This window comes from Pogona vitticeps, chromosome 1 (genome assembly GCF_051106095.1).
Source record: "Pogona vitticeps strain Pit_001003342236 chromosome 1, PviZW2.1, whole genome shotgun sequence".
Taxonomy (NCBI): Eukaryota; Metazoa; Chordata; class Lepidosauria; order Squamata; family Agamidae; genus Pogona; species Pogona vitticeps.
This window is the reverse complement of record NC_135783.1, coordinates 302,520,536-302,534,782: the sequence shown is the minus strand read 5'-3', so window position 1 is coordinate 302,534,782 and position 14,247 is coordinate 302,520,536. Positions and strand designations below refer to the sequence as shown.

At 39.9% G+C, this 14,247-nt stretch overlaps 1 long non-coding RNA gene across 1 annotated transcript; it reads right to left on the bottom strand.

Moving 5' to 3' along the window:
* Positions 1-514: 514 nt before the first annotated feature.
* Positions 515-7,854, bottom strand: LOC144588516 (uncharacterized). The gene is made up of 2 exons (XR_013544128.1): positions 7,697-7,854; positions 515-7,132 (listed from the first exon to the last, which is right to left on the bottom strand). It is a non-coding gene; the product is annotated as an uncharacterized LOC144588516 (long non-coding RNA).
* Positions 7,855-14,247: the final 6,393 nt, after the last annotated feature.

The window sequence follows — 14,247 nt, the reverse complement described above, 5'->3', positions numbered from 1 at the left end:
ACCTACTGAGGAGTGTGGAGAAGGATGTAACAATGAGAAAAACATTGTACTGTATTCATAGATAGATAGATAGATAGATAGATAGATAGATAGATAGATAGATAGATAGATAGATAGATAGATAGATAGATAGATAGATAGATAGATAGATAGATAGATAGATAGATAGATAGATAGATAGATAGATAGATAGATAGATAGATAGATAGATAGATAGATAGATAGATAGATAGATAGAGCAAAAAACTTTGCTTAGATACCTGACCCAACATGGCAGGATGTTAAGATACCCAAACCTCATGACCATAACTAGCAATGTTGACACTCAGGACAAGTGACACCACCTCCCACCACTCCAGTCTGAGCCATGGTCATCAGACCATCAGAAAAATGGAGGAGGAGAATGTAGTATTTCCCCCACCCCAAAAAGAGGGGGATGCTTTCAGTAACAACAGCAGCAGCAACAAAGGAAAGCAAATAAGGCTGGGACAGGTTGCTGTTTATTTTCCTAAAACTCCTCAGTAGATTCACCACTATATGTTTGTGCCTTCTAAATTTTGATGCCCTGTCAGAAAGCCCAAATTGCTCCATCTGATTTAACAACCTGCCAAACTTTCCTCTTCAATTTGCCTGCCATCCCTAGTTTTAGTGAAGAGGCAATTTGAGGCAAGGTATAAGTTTTAGCTCACAACCACAGCTTGAAAACACTACCTGTTTGTACTACAACTCCCATCAGCCATGCTGGGGTAGGGATTCTGGGAGTTCAGAACCATAACCTTTCAAGCTATGTCCTTGCATGTGCTTTTGTGCAAAGACGAGGACTGCCTTGCACATTTCTGCTCCTGCGACAGCTTATGCAGCTTTGGGACAGGCGCACTTGGGCTGGCACAGTGGCTGTCCTCCATTCTGTTCTACTTCCAGTGTTTACAAAATGCTTTGAAGACATGTAGAGTGTTTCCTGTTTGTAGTTTGAAACTTGTGATGCCAGCAATCTTCCCTGTCCCACCCCAACCCTCCCCTGCTTCCCCCCTACATTATTGTTCCAGGGGGAGCTGTGGTTTTGCAACAATGGGAATGAGATTCATGGTGAGCTTGTAAAATGAGCGTGCCTCAGGCCTGGAAAATGAGTTAGGATATGAGGGGTTTGCAGAACCTCAGTATAAAAATAATAAAATGGATTTATCTTACACAAAAGAACATTTAGATTATTCCTCAGAGGTTGGGGTGAATAACAGTTACATCCAGACCGCATATTACATTGATCAGATTGCATACAGTATTACATTAACCTTGGGGCAGAATAAAGCATGCTTGCACTCCTGATCTAGATCATGTATGGAATCAAAATTTTGTTCGGTACATTTATAACCCACTTTTCCTATCATAAGCTTAAGATGATGTACATGAGTCTCCCCCACTTTATCCTCAAAACTACCCTGTGAACTAGGACAAGCATGACTGGTCCAGAGTTACTCAGAGAGTTGCATTGCCAAACAGGGATTTGAATCCAGGTCTACTGAGTTCTAACCCAGCACTCTAACCAGCATACATCATGCTGATGAATAGCATCTGCAGGTGATTTTATGTGGAAATACAGCTGAGTTTCCAAACTTAACCAGAAGTGCCCAGGAGAACAGAATTTCCTTGGAGCACCTAAACTAGCTTACACAACAACATAAGAAGAGCCCTGCTGGATCAGGCCAAGGGGCCATCTAGTCCAGCTTCCTGTATCACAATGATCCCACCAGATAGCACAAGAGGCAACTAGATACCTGTCTCCAGTTACTACTCCCCTGCATCTAGCAGTTTGACGTACCTTCCTTTTAAACCTGGAGATTATATATTCCCATGATGGTTTGTAACCTGAGATGGACTTTTCCTCCAGAAATCTGTCCAATCCCCTTTTAAAGGCATCCAGGCCAGATGCCATCACCACATCCTGTGGCAAGGATTTCCACAGTATAACAACACATTGGGTAAAGAAATATTTTCTTTTGTCTGTTCTCACTCTTGATCCTGTCAGCACTGTTCCCATCAGCATTGTCAAAGGAAGATTCAAATTTTCCTTTTTTTCAGCATCTGTGTGGAGTGACTATCTTGCCTCAGGCAGCAAAATGTTTCTGCCTGGCTCTGGTTTGATCATAGTCAAGAGGAGGTAGGTTCCCCTAATGATTCTTCCTGAGTCATTGTTTTTTTCATTCCTCTCAGATGTAAACAACGTTGCTGACCAGGCTCTGCCATGTAGGAGAAGGTGGTCAGGAGCAACCAGGTCAGCTGCTCAGGTCATCTCAGTGTTTTATAGACCAATCAGGACTTTAACCAGAGTGCCAGTTATACTTATTCAGAAACTCCTCAGAGCGCCCTGGGATGTGTTGGAATCCATTGGCCTCCAAGGGCAAACATCTTAAGACTTTACTTCTCTTTACCTTGCAGCTACTGAAAGCAACAGGAAATGGCCCAGCTGTGACAAGGGAACAGATATAAAATTCCCCCAGTGCCAGATCACACCCTTTCGTCCAGTGGAGAAAACTGTATCTAGTTACATAGGTGTCATTGACCCTGAGGTGATTCAGATGAAGTGGCCCTGACATGGATACTGGGATACTCCAGAAAACAACAACAGGAACTAGTGACATGATGCCACTAGAGAAAACTTTACATATCAGAGTAATATTAGCAAGAGACAGTTTTACTGATCCTCTTTGGTTGTACAAGCAAGTACTGCATGCTGTTAAGATATTAAGACAGCCAGTGTCGTACAGTGGTTAGAGTGGGACGAGAACCTGGGAGATCCAAGTTCTAAATGCTACAGAGTCATTAAATTAAGTGGGTAACCTTGAGGCAGTTACTCTTGTCTCATTTGAAATACCTGAAATACAAATACATGTTATGAAGGTAAAGCAAGGAGGAAGAGAGTCATGTACGCTCCTTGGGAAAAAAGACAGATTAAAAAATGTAAGATTAAAATAAATAGTAGTACCAGAATAAATAAATATCAGTTAAGTTGCACTGTTAGAAGTATACTGATTTCTTGCTTAGGCTTGTTGTCCAGTTTTGTTTTTCACATATCTGCGTTGTTTGTAATGTTCCTGTTGAACATTCGACAATAAAGCTTCCTTCCCTCATCCTTTTCCACTTGGCAAACTTCGCATTTTTCCTCTCTGTTTTTTTTCTAGAGCCAAAAGCCCCCATGAGTTCCTTTTGTTTACTTCCTTGACCATCACTTGTAAAGCTACTGAAAAACTGAATGCAAGCTCTGGGAATAGCTTGAGTGACACTGCTCACTAAGGTCATTAAACAATCCACTTTCAGACAGATGCCCCTATTCTGTAGATCTCATCTTCAAGGATGCAGGATTTATACATTTCCACTTGTGTAGAACTTCCTGATTTCATCTAGCACCAGAAGTGGAAGTTCAAAAATACTATGAGAACGTAGTAACATTTGTGCAGTAATAATCTAAAGTAAGATAAGAGTAATAAAGCCACAAGCTTTGCGATATCATGTTAGATTCAGTATGAGAAGGTATTCACAACTTCTTCCAGTATAATTTGGAACACACCTAGGAGTAGGGATGTGAAAAATATTTGCAAAATTATTCATTTTTTATGTGGCAGCCTCTACAAGACTTCTTGCCTTCAATGTGAGAATGAGACAGAACAGTATTTCCCCATCAAGGTTTACACAATTTTCAGAAAATGTCTACGCCAAAAGCTAGTTTTTTTCCTTTTCTGAAACACAGCACAAACAGTCAGGGAGCACCATAAGGGCTAGTTCACTGATTTAAAAATGCAAGTTACCCATCCAAGACCATACAAGGCAGCAGCTATTGTAATATTCTACAGTTGTGCTGTTGAGCAAAACTCATTCTTGCAAATGTGAATATTATTATTACTTATCAAAAATACCAGGCATAGTCAATCAAAATTATAAAAACATTGACTGGTTTTATATAGATACAAGCTTTAACCAAAAACCAAAGTATCTGTTAAATATCAACGTAGTATATATGCTGTTCCTAGTACTATATTGTCTAGTATTTTTTGTAGCTCTGATGATGTTATTTCTAGAATCTGCAACTACTTATAATATTGTGTGAAATCTTTTATTGTTCCCAAAGCCCCAATGACTACAGGGACCACTGAAGTGTGTTTCATCCACAAATGCAATGTTTCAATTGCCCAGTCTTTGTACTTCATTAGTTTTTCCAATTCTTTATTTTCAACTCTGGCATCTCCTGGAATTGCAATGTCAATGATCCAAACCAAACATTTTTTCATTCTATTGTTACTATGTCTGGTGTGTCATGTTCAAAGTGTCTATCAGTTTGGATCTGGAAATCCCACAAGATCTTGACTTCCTCATTTTCTGACACCATCTTTACCTGATGTTCCCGTGGGTTTTTGGAGACTGGCAAGTTATATTTTTTTGCATAATGACCAGTGCACTAATTTTGCTACTCTGTCATGTCTAATTTTGTAATCTGTGCAATCTTTGGACGTTCACAGATGAGGTGTGACACAGTTTCATCTTTTTCTTGGCAAAGTCAACATTTGCTGTTAGCATTAATTTCTTGAATCTTATCTTTCATCATATTAGTTTGGAGTGCTTGTTCTTCTGCAGCAAAAATTAAGCCTTTGGTTTCTTTCTTTCTTTCTTTCTTTCTTTCTTTCTTTCTTTCTTTCTTTCTTTCTTTCTTTCTTTCTTTCTTTCTTTCTTTCTTTCTTTCTTTCTTTCTTTCCTTCTTTCTTCTTCTTCTTCTTCTTCTTCTTCTTCTTCTTCTTCTTCTCATCATCATCATTTCAACTTATATATTGCCACATAGTGCTAGAGTGCTCTCTGGGTGGCTTAAAACATTACTATGCAAGAAACATTTATTCAAAGATTTCACTGTTTTTGAGGCAAGACAGAAAACTGGTTTGTTGTTTCCCATACACGAAAATGAGTGAAGCTAGGATTTACATCCCTGCCCAAAAGCAAATAGATTATTGAAAGAGGATAAAATATGATCACCAAAAAAGAGGAAATTCATAAAAAAGGACAAATACTATAAATAGAAATACAACACTGTACATCTCATCATAGTGGGGGAGACTGGGCCCAAGTGACCTATGTCTCTGCTTGCTCTGTTCTCCAGATACTAACTGCTGACAGGCAACTTGGATGTCCTTGCTTTCTCCTTCCATGGTCCTGCTTAGATTGGACAGCCCTCCCAACAGAGAAGGGCAGGGCTACAAGTAGCCTATAGACCAGTGGTCCCCAACCTGGGGCCTCCAGAGGTTCTTGGACTTCAACTCCCAGAAATCCTGGCCAACAGAGGTGCTGGTGAAGGCTTCTGGGAGTTGCGGTCCAAGAACATCTGGAGGCCCAAGGTTGGGGACCACTGCTATAGACTACATGCAGCCCCAGGTTGGCTTGCAGCTCCTTTCCTCCCAGGAACTGGGGCTGCTAGATTTTGGTGGAAAATTGCGCAGCCAATATTACGGGTGTTTGCTATCTTTTTTGCAGCTGGTGCCAAAACAGAAATGGGGGGGGATGTTTAGTGCCAGAGCAGGGGGTGAGGGATTCTGGAGAATTGTCCCTGGAACCAAACCACCAAATCCGCTCAAAGCAACAAGGGGTATTTGCAAATAGAGGACTGTCCTTCACGGTCTACATGGAGAGGCAACAGCTATGAAGGGTCTAAGAGTAGCCAAACATATTTCCTCACTAACCCAAAGCAGCCAATAATTAGCTGTAAGATGTGGGTGCATAGCTTCCTTGGCCATACCAACTGGGGAAGCAAGAGGCCTAAGCAACTCTATGCACCTCCATAAGCAAGGCTTTTACATGCCTTTTTTTTCAATGGAACTCAAATTCCTGCATATGATTCCAGTGTTAATATGACATCCCCATGCCATTCAGAAATGAGTATCAGAGCCAGAATTTCAGCCTGGTGATCTAAGAGATATCTGCTGCAATAGAGCATCAGTGCATGTAGTGTGTTATTTGAATCAGTGGAGGAGGGCACAGTAAGTGAAGACAAATGACCCGAGCTTGGTTTTGCTCTCTTGTCTTTTCTAGATCAGCATGAAGATTGGTGCTCTTAGGCTTCCTTTCTTTTCTCTCTGAGACATGTTCCTGTTTTTTGTGCTTCCATCTTGGCTAAAGGAAAACATGGTATGAATACTTAGCTCTAAGAGCTTCAGTAACAAGGTTCAAAGATCATCCCCCCCTCTTGTACTATCTCTAAGTTGATTTCCTACACAATAAACAGGAAGTATTTCTTTTTGCTTTACTGCTGGTCCCCATAGTGGTTATTCCTTTTCAACAATCCAAAGCCTTGCACTGTGCAAGAATAAATACCAGGCAGCCCTAACAGTTTCCCCTGTGTAAAACTAAGTAGTTCAGGCTGAATGAAGAAATTGCAGGGATAACAGCCAAAAATCCCCGCAGCCAGAACTGCCGAAGTGGTTCCCCTTGGCAGGTGAGGCTTGTAGGTTGATCTGAGCAATTCAGTCCTCATTGTGAGCTCTCATCTGCAATGGTAAAGCCCTAATTCAGATTTAATCCCATAGTGAGAATTAGCTAAATGGGGGCAATTCTTGGTGAAGTGCAGGTTTCTTTTGGCCTCTGCCTGCTTCCCTTCCAACTTTTCCTCATCTTGCCCTTGAATTCATAGGACCTTGAATTGGCAATCGGATGCAATTGCCAACCATAGGAATGTGCCTACAATGCTAAACTTTCCCAGCTTCAGCAACAATGAAATGCTGATGACTTCCCCACTGCATTTCCTCATATGTTATTTGTGGCCCAGGTGGGAACAGTCAACAAAGATGGTGACTTAGGTCATTCTCAAAAATTTATTGGAGGTGTTCGAACATATTTATTAGTCAACAAAACAAACAAAACCAGAAGAGGTTCTCAGGAAAATGGAACAATTTACAAATAACAGAATGCTGGCTGGGGATTCTGAGTATTGTAGACCACGCAAGTAACCTTTACAAACTTTGCAATATATATTTTTTGTCGAGAACGCATTAACTTGTCAATAACTTTGCAGGATGCATGCTCTCTCTCTCTCTCTCTCTCTCTCTGCCATTACATCAGTGGCCATATTTCCTGGGGCTTCTGGAAGTTGAACACCAAACATCTAGAAAGATAAAGATTCCCCAGCTTAAAAGGTTCCCACAGTCTAAAAATATCCATGCTTATTCCGGTGGCATCCCAAAAGCCTTCACAATCAGGATGCAGTACTTTAAAAATCGTTAAACCCCTTCAAAATGATCTTGTTTACTACACTTTTTTTCTCCTCTACTTTAGTAATTTAGCACTAAACAGAAAACTTTCAATGGAAGCAAAAAAAAAAAAAAAGCTTTAAAAACAACAGGTCCAAACTGAAATACCACCACCCCCTACAAGAAATGGCTTTTCATCTATAGGGAAACAGGACTTTTTTACATACTTTGCTATAGCTGATAGTAGTTTAAGCCTTGTGCCATCTAGAATGCTGGGGAACAAATACCAGTATTATCAGGGCACAGTACAGAACACATGCTCCAGCTGGACTAGCCCTGAATTCTCCTGATGATGTTTCAAGTATCCAAGACAGTTTGAAAAGACTTTACAACTATGAGGACATGTAAAGCTCACAATTAACTCAATATGACCTTGCCAGACTATAGAAATTACATATTTGGATGATTAAAAATGAAACCTGTAAGGCTTCTAAGAATTCTTCATTGCTTCCACACTGTTCACAGTGCAATTCACCCCTGTGTGTTATCTTCAAAACCTTCACCAATTTATCTAAATGGAAAATTGTGAAACCCACAGTTAAAAACAACAAATAAGAGATCAGTATTGGGATAATGATTTGTGATCATTTGTATTTGTTTTCTGACAGTCTGATCAATATACTGGACAATGAAATCCTACAAGGAATTTTAGCGATAAAGCAACCAGACAGAAAGAGTAAGATATAGTATACCCCTTTATTAATCTTCCCCTCAATTTTATTGGTGGAAGGGAAAAGCGATAACCTGGGCAGTTATTCAGGCTTGTGTTTGTTTTGCTGTCCAGTTAATCCTTGTATTATCTGAGGCAAGCAAAGCTTCAGTTAGATTAATGAGTCAAATGAAAACAAACCCAGAGGGCTCCAAGAACATGATCCCCAATTTAACACACTGAGATCCGTCAACAAGAACAGGCGCCACTTTGCACCCTTGAAGTAAGGGGTGAGCATTTGCTCCTGTTGGTTAGAAATAAGCACTTTCACGGGGCTTTCAACATCAAGTACATGTTTGCAGAGTGGAAGCTAATGGGCTCAATGACCTACAGGCAGACTCTGACAGAGTTTGGGAAAGTTACCCTTTTTTTGTACTACAGCTCCCAGACTTTTCCAGCCACTGCATCTAATAAATAAATAAATAAATAAATAAATAAATAAATAAATAAATAAATAAATAAATAAATGGATGGATGGATGGATGGATGGATGGATGGATGGATGGATGGATGGATGGATGGATGGATGGATAAAAAAGTTCCACGGTACAGCTAGTCTGTCATTAGAAGTCAACATCTGTTAGTGTTGCAGAGATGTGATGCAGGCAGGCTTTTGTGATTAACAATCATGCTTGCAAATGTAGCTCTTGCTTCCCTCCCATTCACCAAGAGCGAAACAAAGCAAGCTAATTTGCAAAGTATGTGAAATGTAAAAACTCCTGTTAGGACAACCAGTGTTCTCAGCAATTAAGCAATGCTGCCTTCTAGTTTGCAAATGACATGCAACCAGCAATAATTTCTCACCTCTAGTCTGCCGTGCACCAATCAGTAAAGGCTGGGGATACCAGAAAGATACTAAAATTTTGTGCAGTATGAGCGGCATTATGAAGAAACAGAAACTCAAGGCTCCTACCAGCAGAAGAAAGTAAGAAGACAATCCCACGGAAGAGAGAAATTATTAAAGGAAACAGGATCAGAACTCAGGTTGTCTGAATGAGTATCCATGATGCTTCACAGAATCAAGGCATCTGGAGTCAATGCATCTGGTGACTAACACTTTCTTCAGGGGGAAAAGTTCAGCCGATAGCAGTGCACAACCAGGCCAAAGGCCTGTCCTCTTCTATCATTTTATTTTGCGTTTTGTGGCAGAGCACATGTTGGATACACATTAACAGCTCTCGCTAACACTTTTGCACAGAATGCCAGTGGAAGGAGTCCAAAGTCCCACATGCTGTTTGCAATTAGTTGCATCCAATAGCAACTGGACTGGGGCCATCAAATAATTTCCTGAAATGGATGAGCAATTGTCAGATGGAACAAAAAATAGTCTGAGACCTACATAGTGCTGAGACTGCCTCCCCATCCAATACAAGCCTAGCCCTCACTTGTTATGGTTGTGCACCATCCCATAGTATTTCTAGCACCATGTTCCTACATCAAAGGAGGTGAAGCCCATCACAAAGACTGTTCCCACACAGTTATGAAATGGCCTCCCTAGTGGGATTCAGATCAGTACTTTTCTTTTAGAGTGGCCATGCATTTTACTAGATAAAGGACCGACCTCTAACTGAAGGCACAGTCTATTTGAAGTCAAGGGTTTAGAGATAAAACCAAACCAAAGATTTTGAAGGCATAGCATATCATTTTGCAAAGGGTGGGGAAAGAGAACCAGAGATTAACAAGACCATCTTTTGAATTTCTAATTGAAAGTTAAGATTAACAGAATTTACTGCCAAATAAATTTACTGGAGAATGAGACAAATAACTTGGAGAACCATGACTGTGGCAGAAGACGTTTCATTGAGCCATTTCTCAATGAATTACAGGACCAACTTTATGAACTTCTGATTAAATCATTGTTTCCTCCCAGCTCTAGTTGTTCTTCAGCACTCATTCATTGTGACTGATTGAACCTGCCAGGATCAATATAGGGGCTTTTTAAAATGGAAGGCTTTGAGCACTTACCAGCTGCCTTGGCTACAACTTCATGCTGTCTCAGAATTCAAGATGATAATAATTGTATCTCAGGCCTTGGAGGGAAATGACACAAATACATTTATTTATTTAAATAGCTACAATGATAATCATGTCCCATCAATTCAATTCTGACTTATGGTGACCCTTTTTCAGGGTTGTCCACATAGAGAACATTCAGAAACTATTTGCCATTTCTTTATCCTGGGGGTGCCCTATCTTCTCTAAATGGTTATATGCTGCCCAATAACTAAAATTCTCTGTGCAGTTTACTATAAAATGACACCCAGAATCTGCGAATCTAAAACCCTGAGAGCTGGATTGAGCTGCAGAAAGGAGGGAGTGAATTCTAACGATGAGTGAAAGTCAATGCAGAATAATGGGACAATTTTTTAAAAAAATGTTGGCCTGAATCTAATTGGGAATTTAAACCAGCCTAAATGTAATTGTGTAAACATGGCAGCAAATAGCCAGTAATCAACAAGTTGTTGCTTGCATTCCTTATTGCATGCCAGTTGCACAACTTTGTGCACATTGACGGATTCAATTGTACTGTATCAGCTAGGACTCCAGAGGCCTGAGTTCAAATAACTGCTCTGCCGTGAAAACTCACTGGAGTGTGGAACTGGTTAAACACGAGCACTGTCTAGCATCAATAATGGACTGGACAAGGGCCAATAAATTAAAACTGAATCCAGATAAGATGGAGATCTTATTTTTGGGAGGATCAACAGACCAATAAGAAGGAAACTTACCTGGCCTCAGTTACACTCCCCCTGAAGGATCAGGTCCATAGTTTGGGGGAACTATTGGACTCAGCCCTCTCTATGGAGGCACAAATATCTACTGTGGCCAAGAAAGCCTTTCAGCAGTTTCAACTGCCCAGCAGTTTCAAAACCTCTGCCCAGAGAAGAAATGCCTAACAACAGTGGTTCACATGTTGGGCGTCTCTAAAAGAGACTACTGTAATGTTCTTTTCATAGAGTTGCCCTTGAAGTTAGTGTGGAAACTTCAGCAGGTCTGAAATGCGGCAGCCGGACTGATCACCGTTACCAACAGATATTTTACTTTACTTTATTTTATTTCATTCATCATTCATTCATTCATTCATTTGTTTATTTGTTTATTCATTCTTTTGTTTGTTTAATGTGTATACAATCCCATTAGTAAACACACACTATTCTAGCCAGTTTACAGAATAAAACACACAAAACCCCAATCTCTTATAGTTCCTCCCCCATATAACAACACAGCCAGTATGGCAATATACCAATCCAAACATAATTAGTAAAAAAGAAGAAACCTAAATTTAAAAAATAGTGTTAACAGCATTTGAGGATGTGTCCTCAAAACCTGCCTTATATAGTTCTGTCTTAACCAAAGTGTTAAATATCAGGAGGGGCAAAGCCTGGCATACCTCAGTTGGAAGCTTGTTCTGTAGAATAGAGACCACCACTGAGAAGGCCTATTTCCTTGTTGTCACCTTTTTAGCCTCCCCTGATGTGGCCACTTTTAACAATGTGAATCGGGAGGAGCATGTGACATGAGTAGCTGTTTTCTGGGAGATATGTTCTAACAAGTATTGAACCCTAAACTGTTAACGGCTTTATAATCAACACTTTGAATTGAGCACAGAAACTGGCAGGGAACCAATGTAGGCAGAACCTATTAGAGATACCTGATTGAATTTGCTAGCCCTAGAAATCAGTTTGGCCATCATATTTTGGGCCTGCTGAAGTTTCCATACTTTTTTCAAGGGCAGGCCTATGTAGAGAGCATTGTAGTAGCCTATTGTTGATATGACCAGTGTATGAACCACTGCTATGAGGCATTTTGAATCCAGATAGGGGTGCAACTGGGCAATCAACTGAAGTTGATAAAAAGGCATTCCTGGCCACAGCTGATTTTTGAGCTTCCATAGAAAATGCCAGGTCAAGGAGTATCCCTAAGACTCCTTCAGAGGAAGTGTAACCCCACCCAGGTGAGTAAATTTCCCCCTAAGCAGTCCAGCAAGCTTCCTAACAGCAAGATCTGCCTTATCCACATTCAGTTTCAACTTATTGGTCTTTGTCCAGTCCATTACCAACACTAAGCAGAGCTCCAGGAACCAAACATCATCCTCTGCAGGTGAAACAAAAGAGAGATGGAGCTGTGTGTCATCAGTGTACTGGTGAAAGTGAACACCAGATCTCCACATGACTTCTCCTAGTGGCTTCACATAGATGTTAAAAAGCATTGGGGAGATAATCAACTCTTGTGGGTCCCCACACATCCCCAGTCCTGTTTGTTTCCATGCCCAAGTCAATGTGCTTGGTCATGACTGACAAAGCACTGAATGATTTAAGACCTCATTCTTTGTTCAAATGTCTATCCCACAAAACAGCTACCCATTCCACCCACTCCTTGCAGACCATGGTGACACCTAAGAGTTAACACTAAGAATCACCCTTTTTCGGTCATGGTCCCTCCGTTCTGGAACAATCTTCCAACAGAGGTTTGTCAAGTGCCATCCCTCTGAGTTCTTAAGAAATGAGTAACAGCTGTATTATTTAAAATTATGTTTTATTAGTGCCTTTACTACCTGAGATAGTCAGATCTGTTTTAATTTGTTTATTTTCATTCAAAGATAGGTTTAGTTAGTGGCAATGCTTTTTCTATTTTTATGGTGTTTGTTGTGTTGTTTTTGTAGTATATATGACGTGTGATTTAATGGACTGTAAACTGCCCAGAGAGGGTGGTAAAATAACTGTATGTATGTATGTATGTATGTATGTATGTATGTATGTATGTATGTATGTATGTATGTATGTATGTATCAATAAATAAATAAATAAATAAATAAATAAATAAATAAATACATACATACATACATACATACATACATACATACATACATACATACATACATACATACATACATACATACATACATACATACATACATAACACTCCTTAAATATCTCACTTACTTTGAAAGCCCTATTAGGGTAGCTATAAGTTGGTTACGACTTGACATCCCATAACATAATTATGTCAACATAAATCTCCAATAAGATTCTGGTCATTTCAGCTTAAAGCTGTTACTATGACTAACTAAACTTTAGGAGACATACTTCAATTAATTGTGAAACAGAGATACACGGTTTGCCATGTGAGGAAATCTAGACAAATCTGAAACCTTCAAATCTGAAGTAGGGCTGAGATTCTCCACTCTGCCATAGGAAGAAAACAGATACATGATGTCTAAAACAGAATAAAACTATCACATAAAAATAGGGTTGATCTAAAAACAAGTACCATTTGTGCAAAGGACTAAAAGCTTTTAAAACTGAAAACCCAGCAGAGATTAGAAACATACTCAGCTGGCTGACTTTCACAAGTTTGGCACCAAATGAGTCTAGAACTGGGAAGTGGGAGAGATACCTCTCTCATATATCTACCTACTGCATCTCTTTCGGAAATTTATTTAATTACATTTCCATGCCACAGAATAGCGGGAGCTCATCTTCTTTTGCAATTGCTTTTAATGCCAGGTGGAATAACAACAGTAACGATAACAATAGCAATAACAGCATCAGAATTTAGAAAGCACTTTTAAAGTCTTTTTGGCAACTTCAAAAAATTGTACTGTACATAACCCTATGGTTCTTACATCGGTCCCATGTGAGACGCCAATATTTTCTTCCTATGAACAACAGAAGGAATTGAGGCTTAAGCAACAGTTACATCCCTACGGTGATGGGTTCCCTAGTGAGTTCATAAGCCTGGGACTTGACATCTCACACATTTAGCCACTACTACACCATACTAGTTCTTTAAAAATAGAATTAAAAAAAAAAAGAATAAGGAAGTAGCAGGAAAAGCTAAAGAGGGCACGCATACAAACCAGTTCAGCAAAAATAACTTGGGGAAGAGCTGCAACTTGGTGTTGGAGCATATGGTTGCATGGAGAAGTTTCCAAACTCAGTCCTCCGCCGGTGGACAAACTCTGAACTATGATTTCTATTTTGAAACATGCATTTGGCATCAGTGAATAGTTCAGTGGTTTAGGTATTTGGCTACAGACCCAGAGGTTGGGAGTTCAGCTTCCCACTGTGCATCCTTGACAGGACTGGACTTGATGATCCAAAGGGTCCTTTCCAACTCTGCCGTTCTAAGATCACAGATAGAATATTTGCCCATCTTCAAAGCAATGCTACTTAAACTATGTCCAAACTGAAGTACAGAATCCAACCAGAGCTTAGAAATTTACCTTTTATTTCCCCCAGTTCTACCTTACAAAATCCC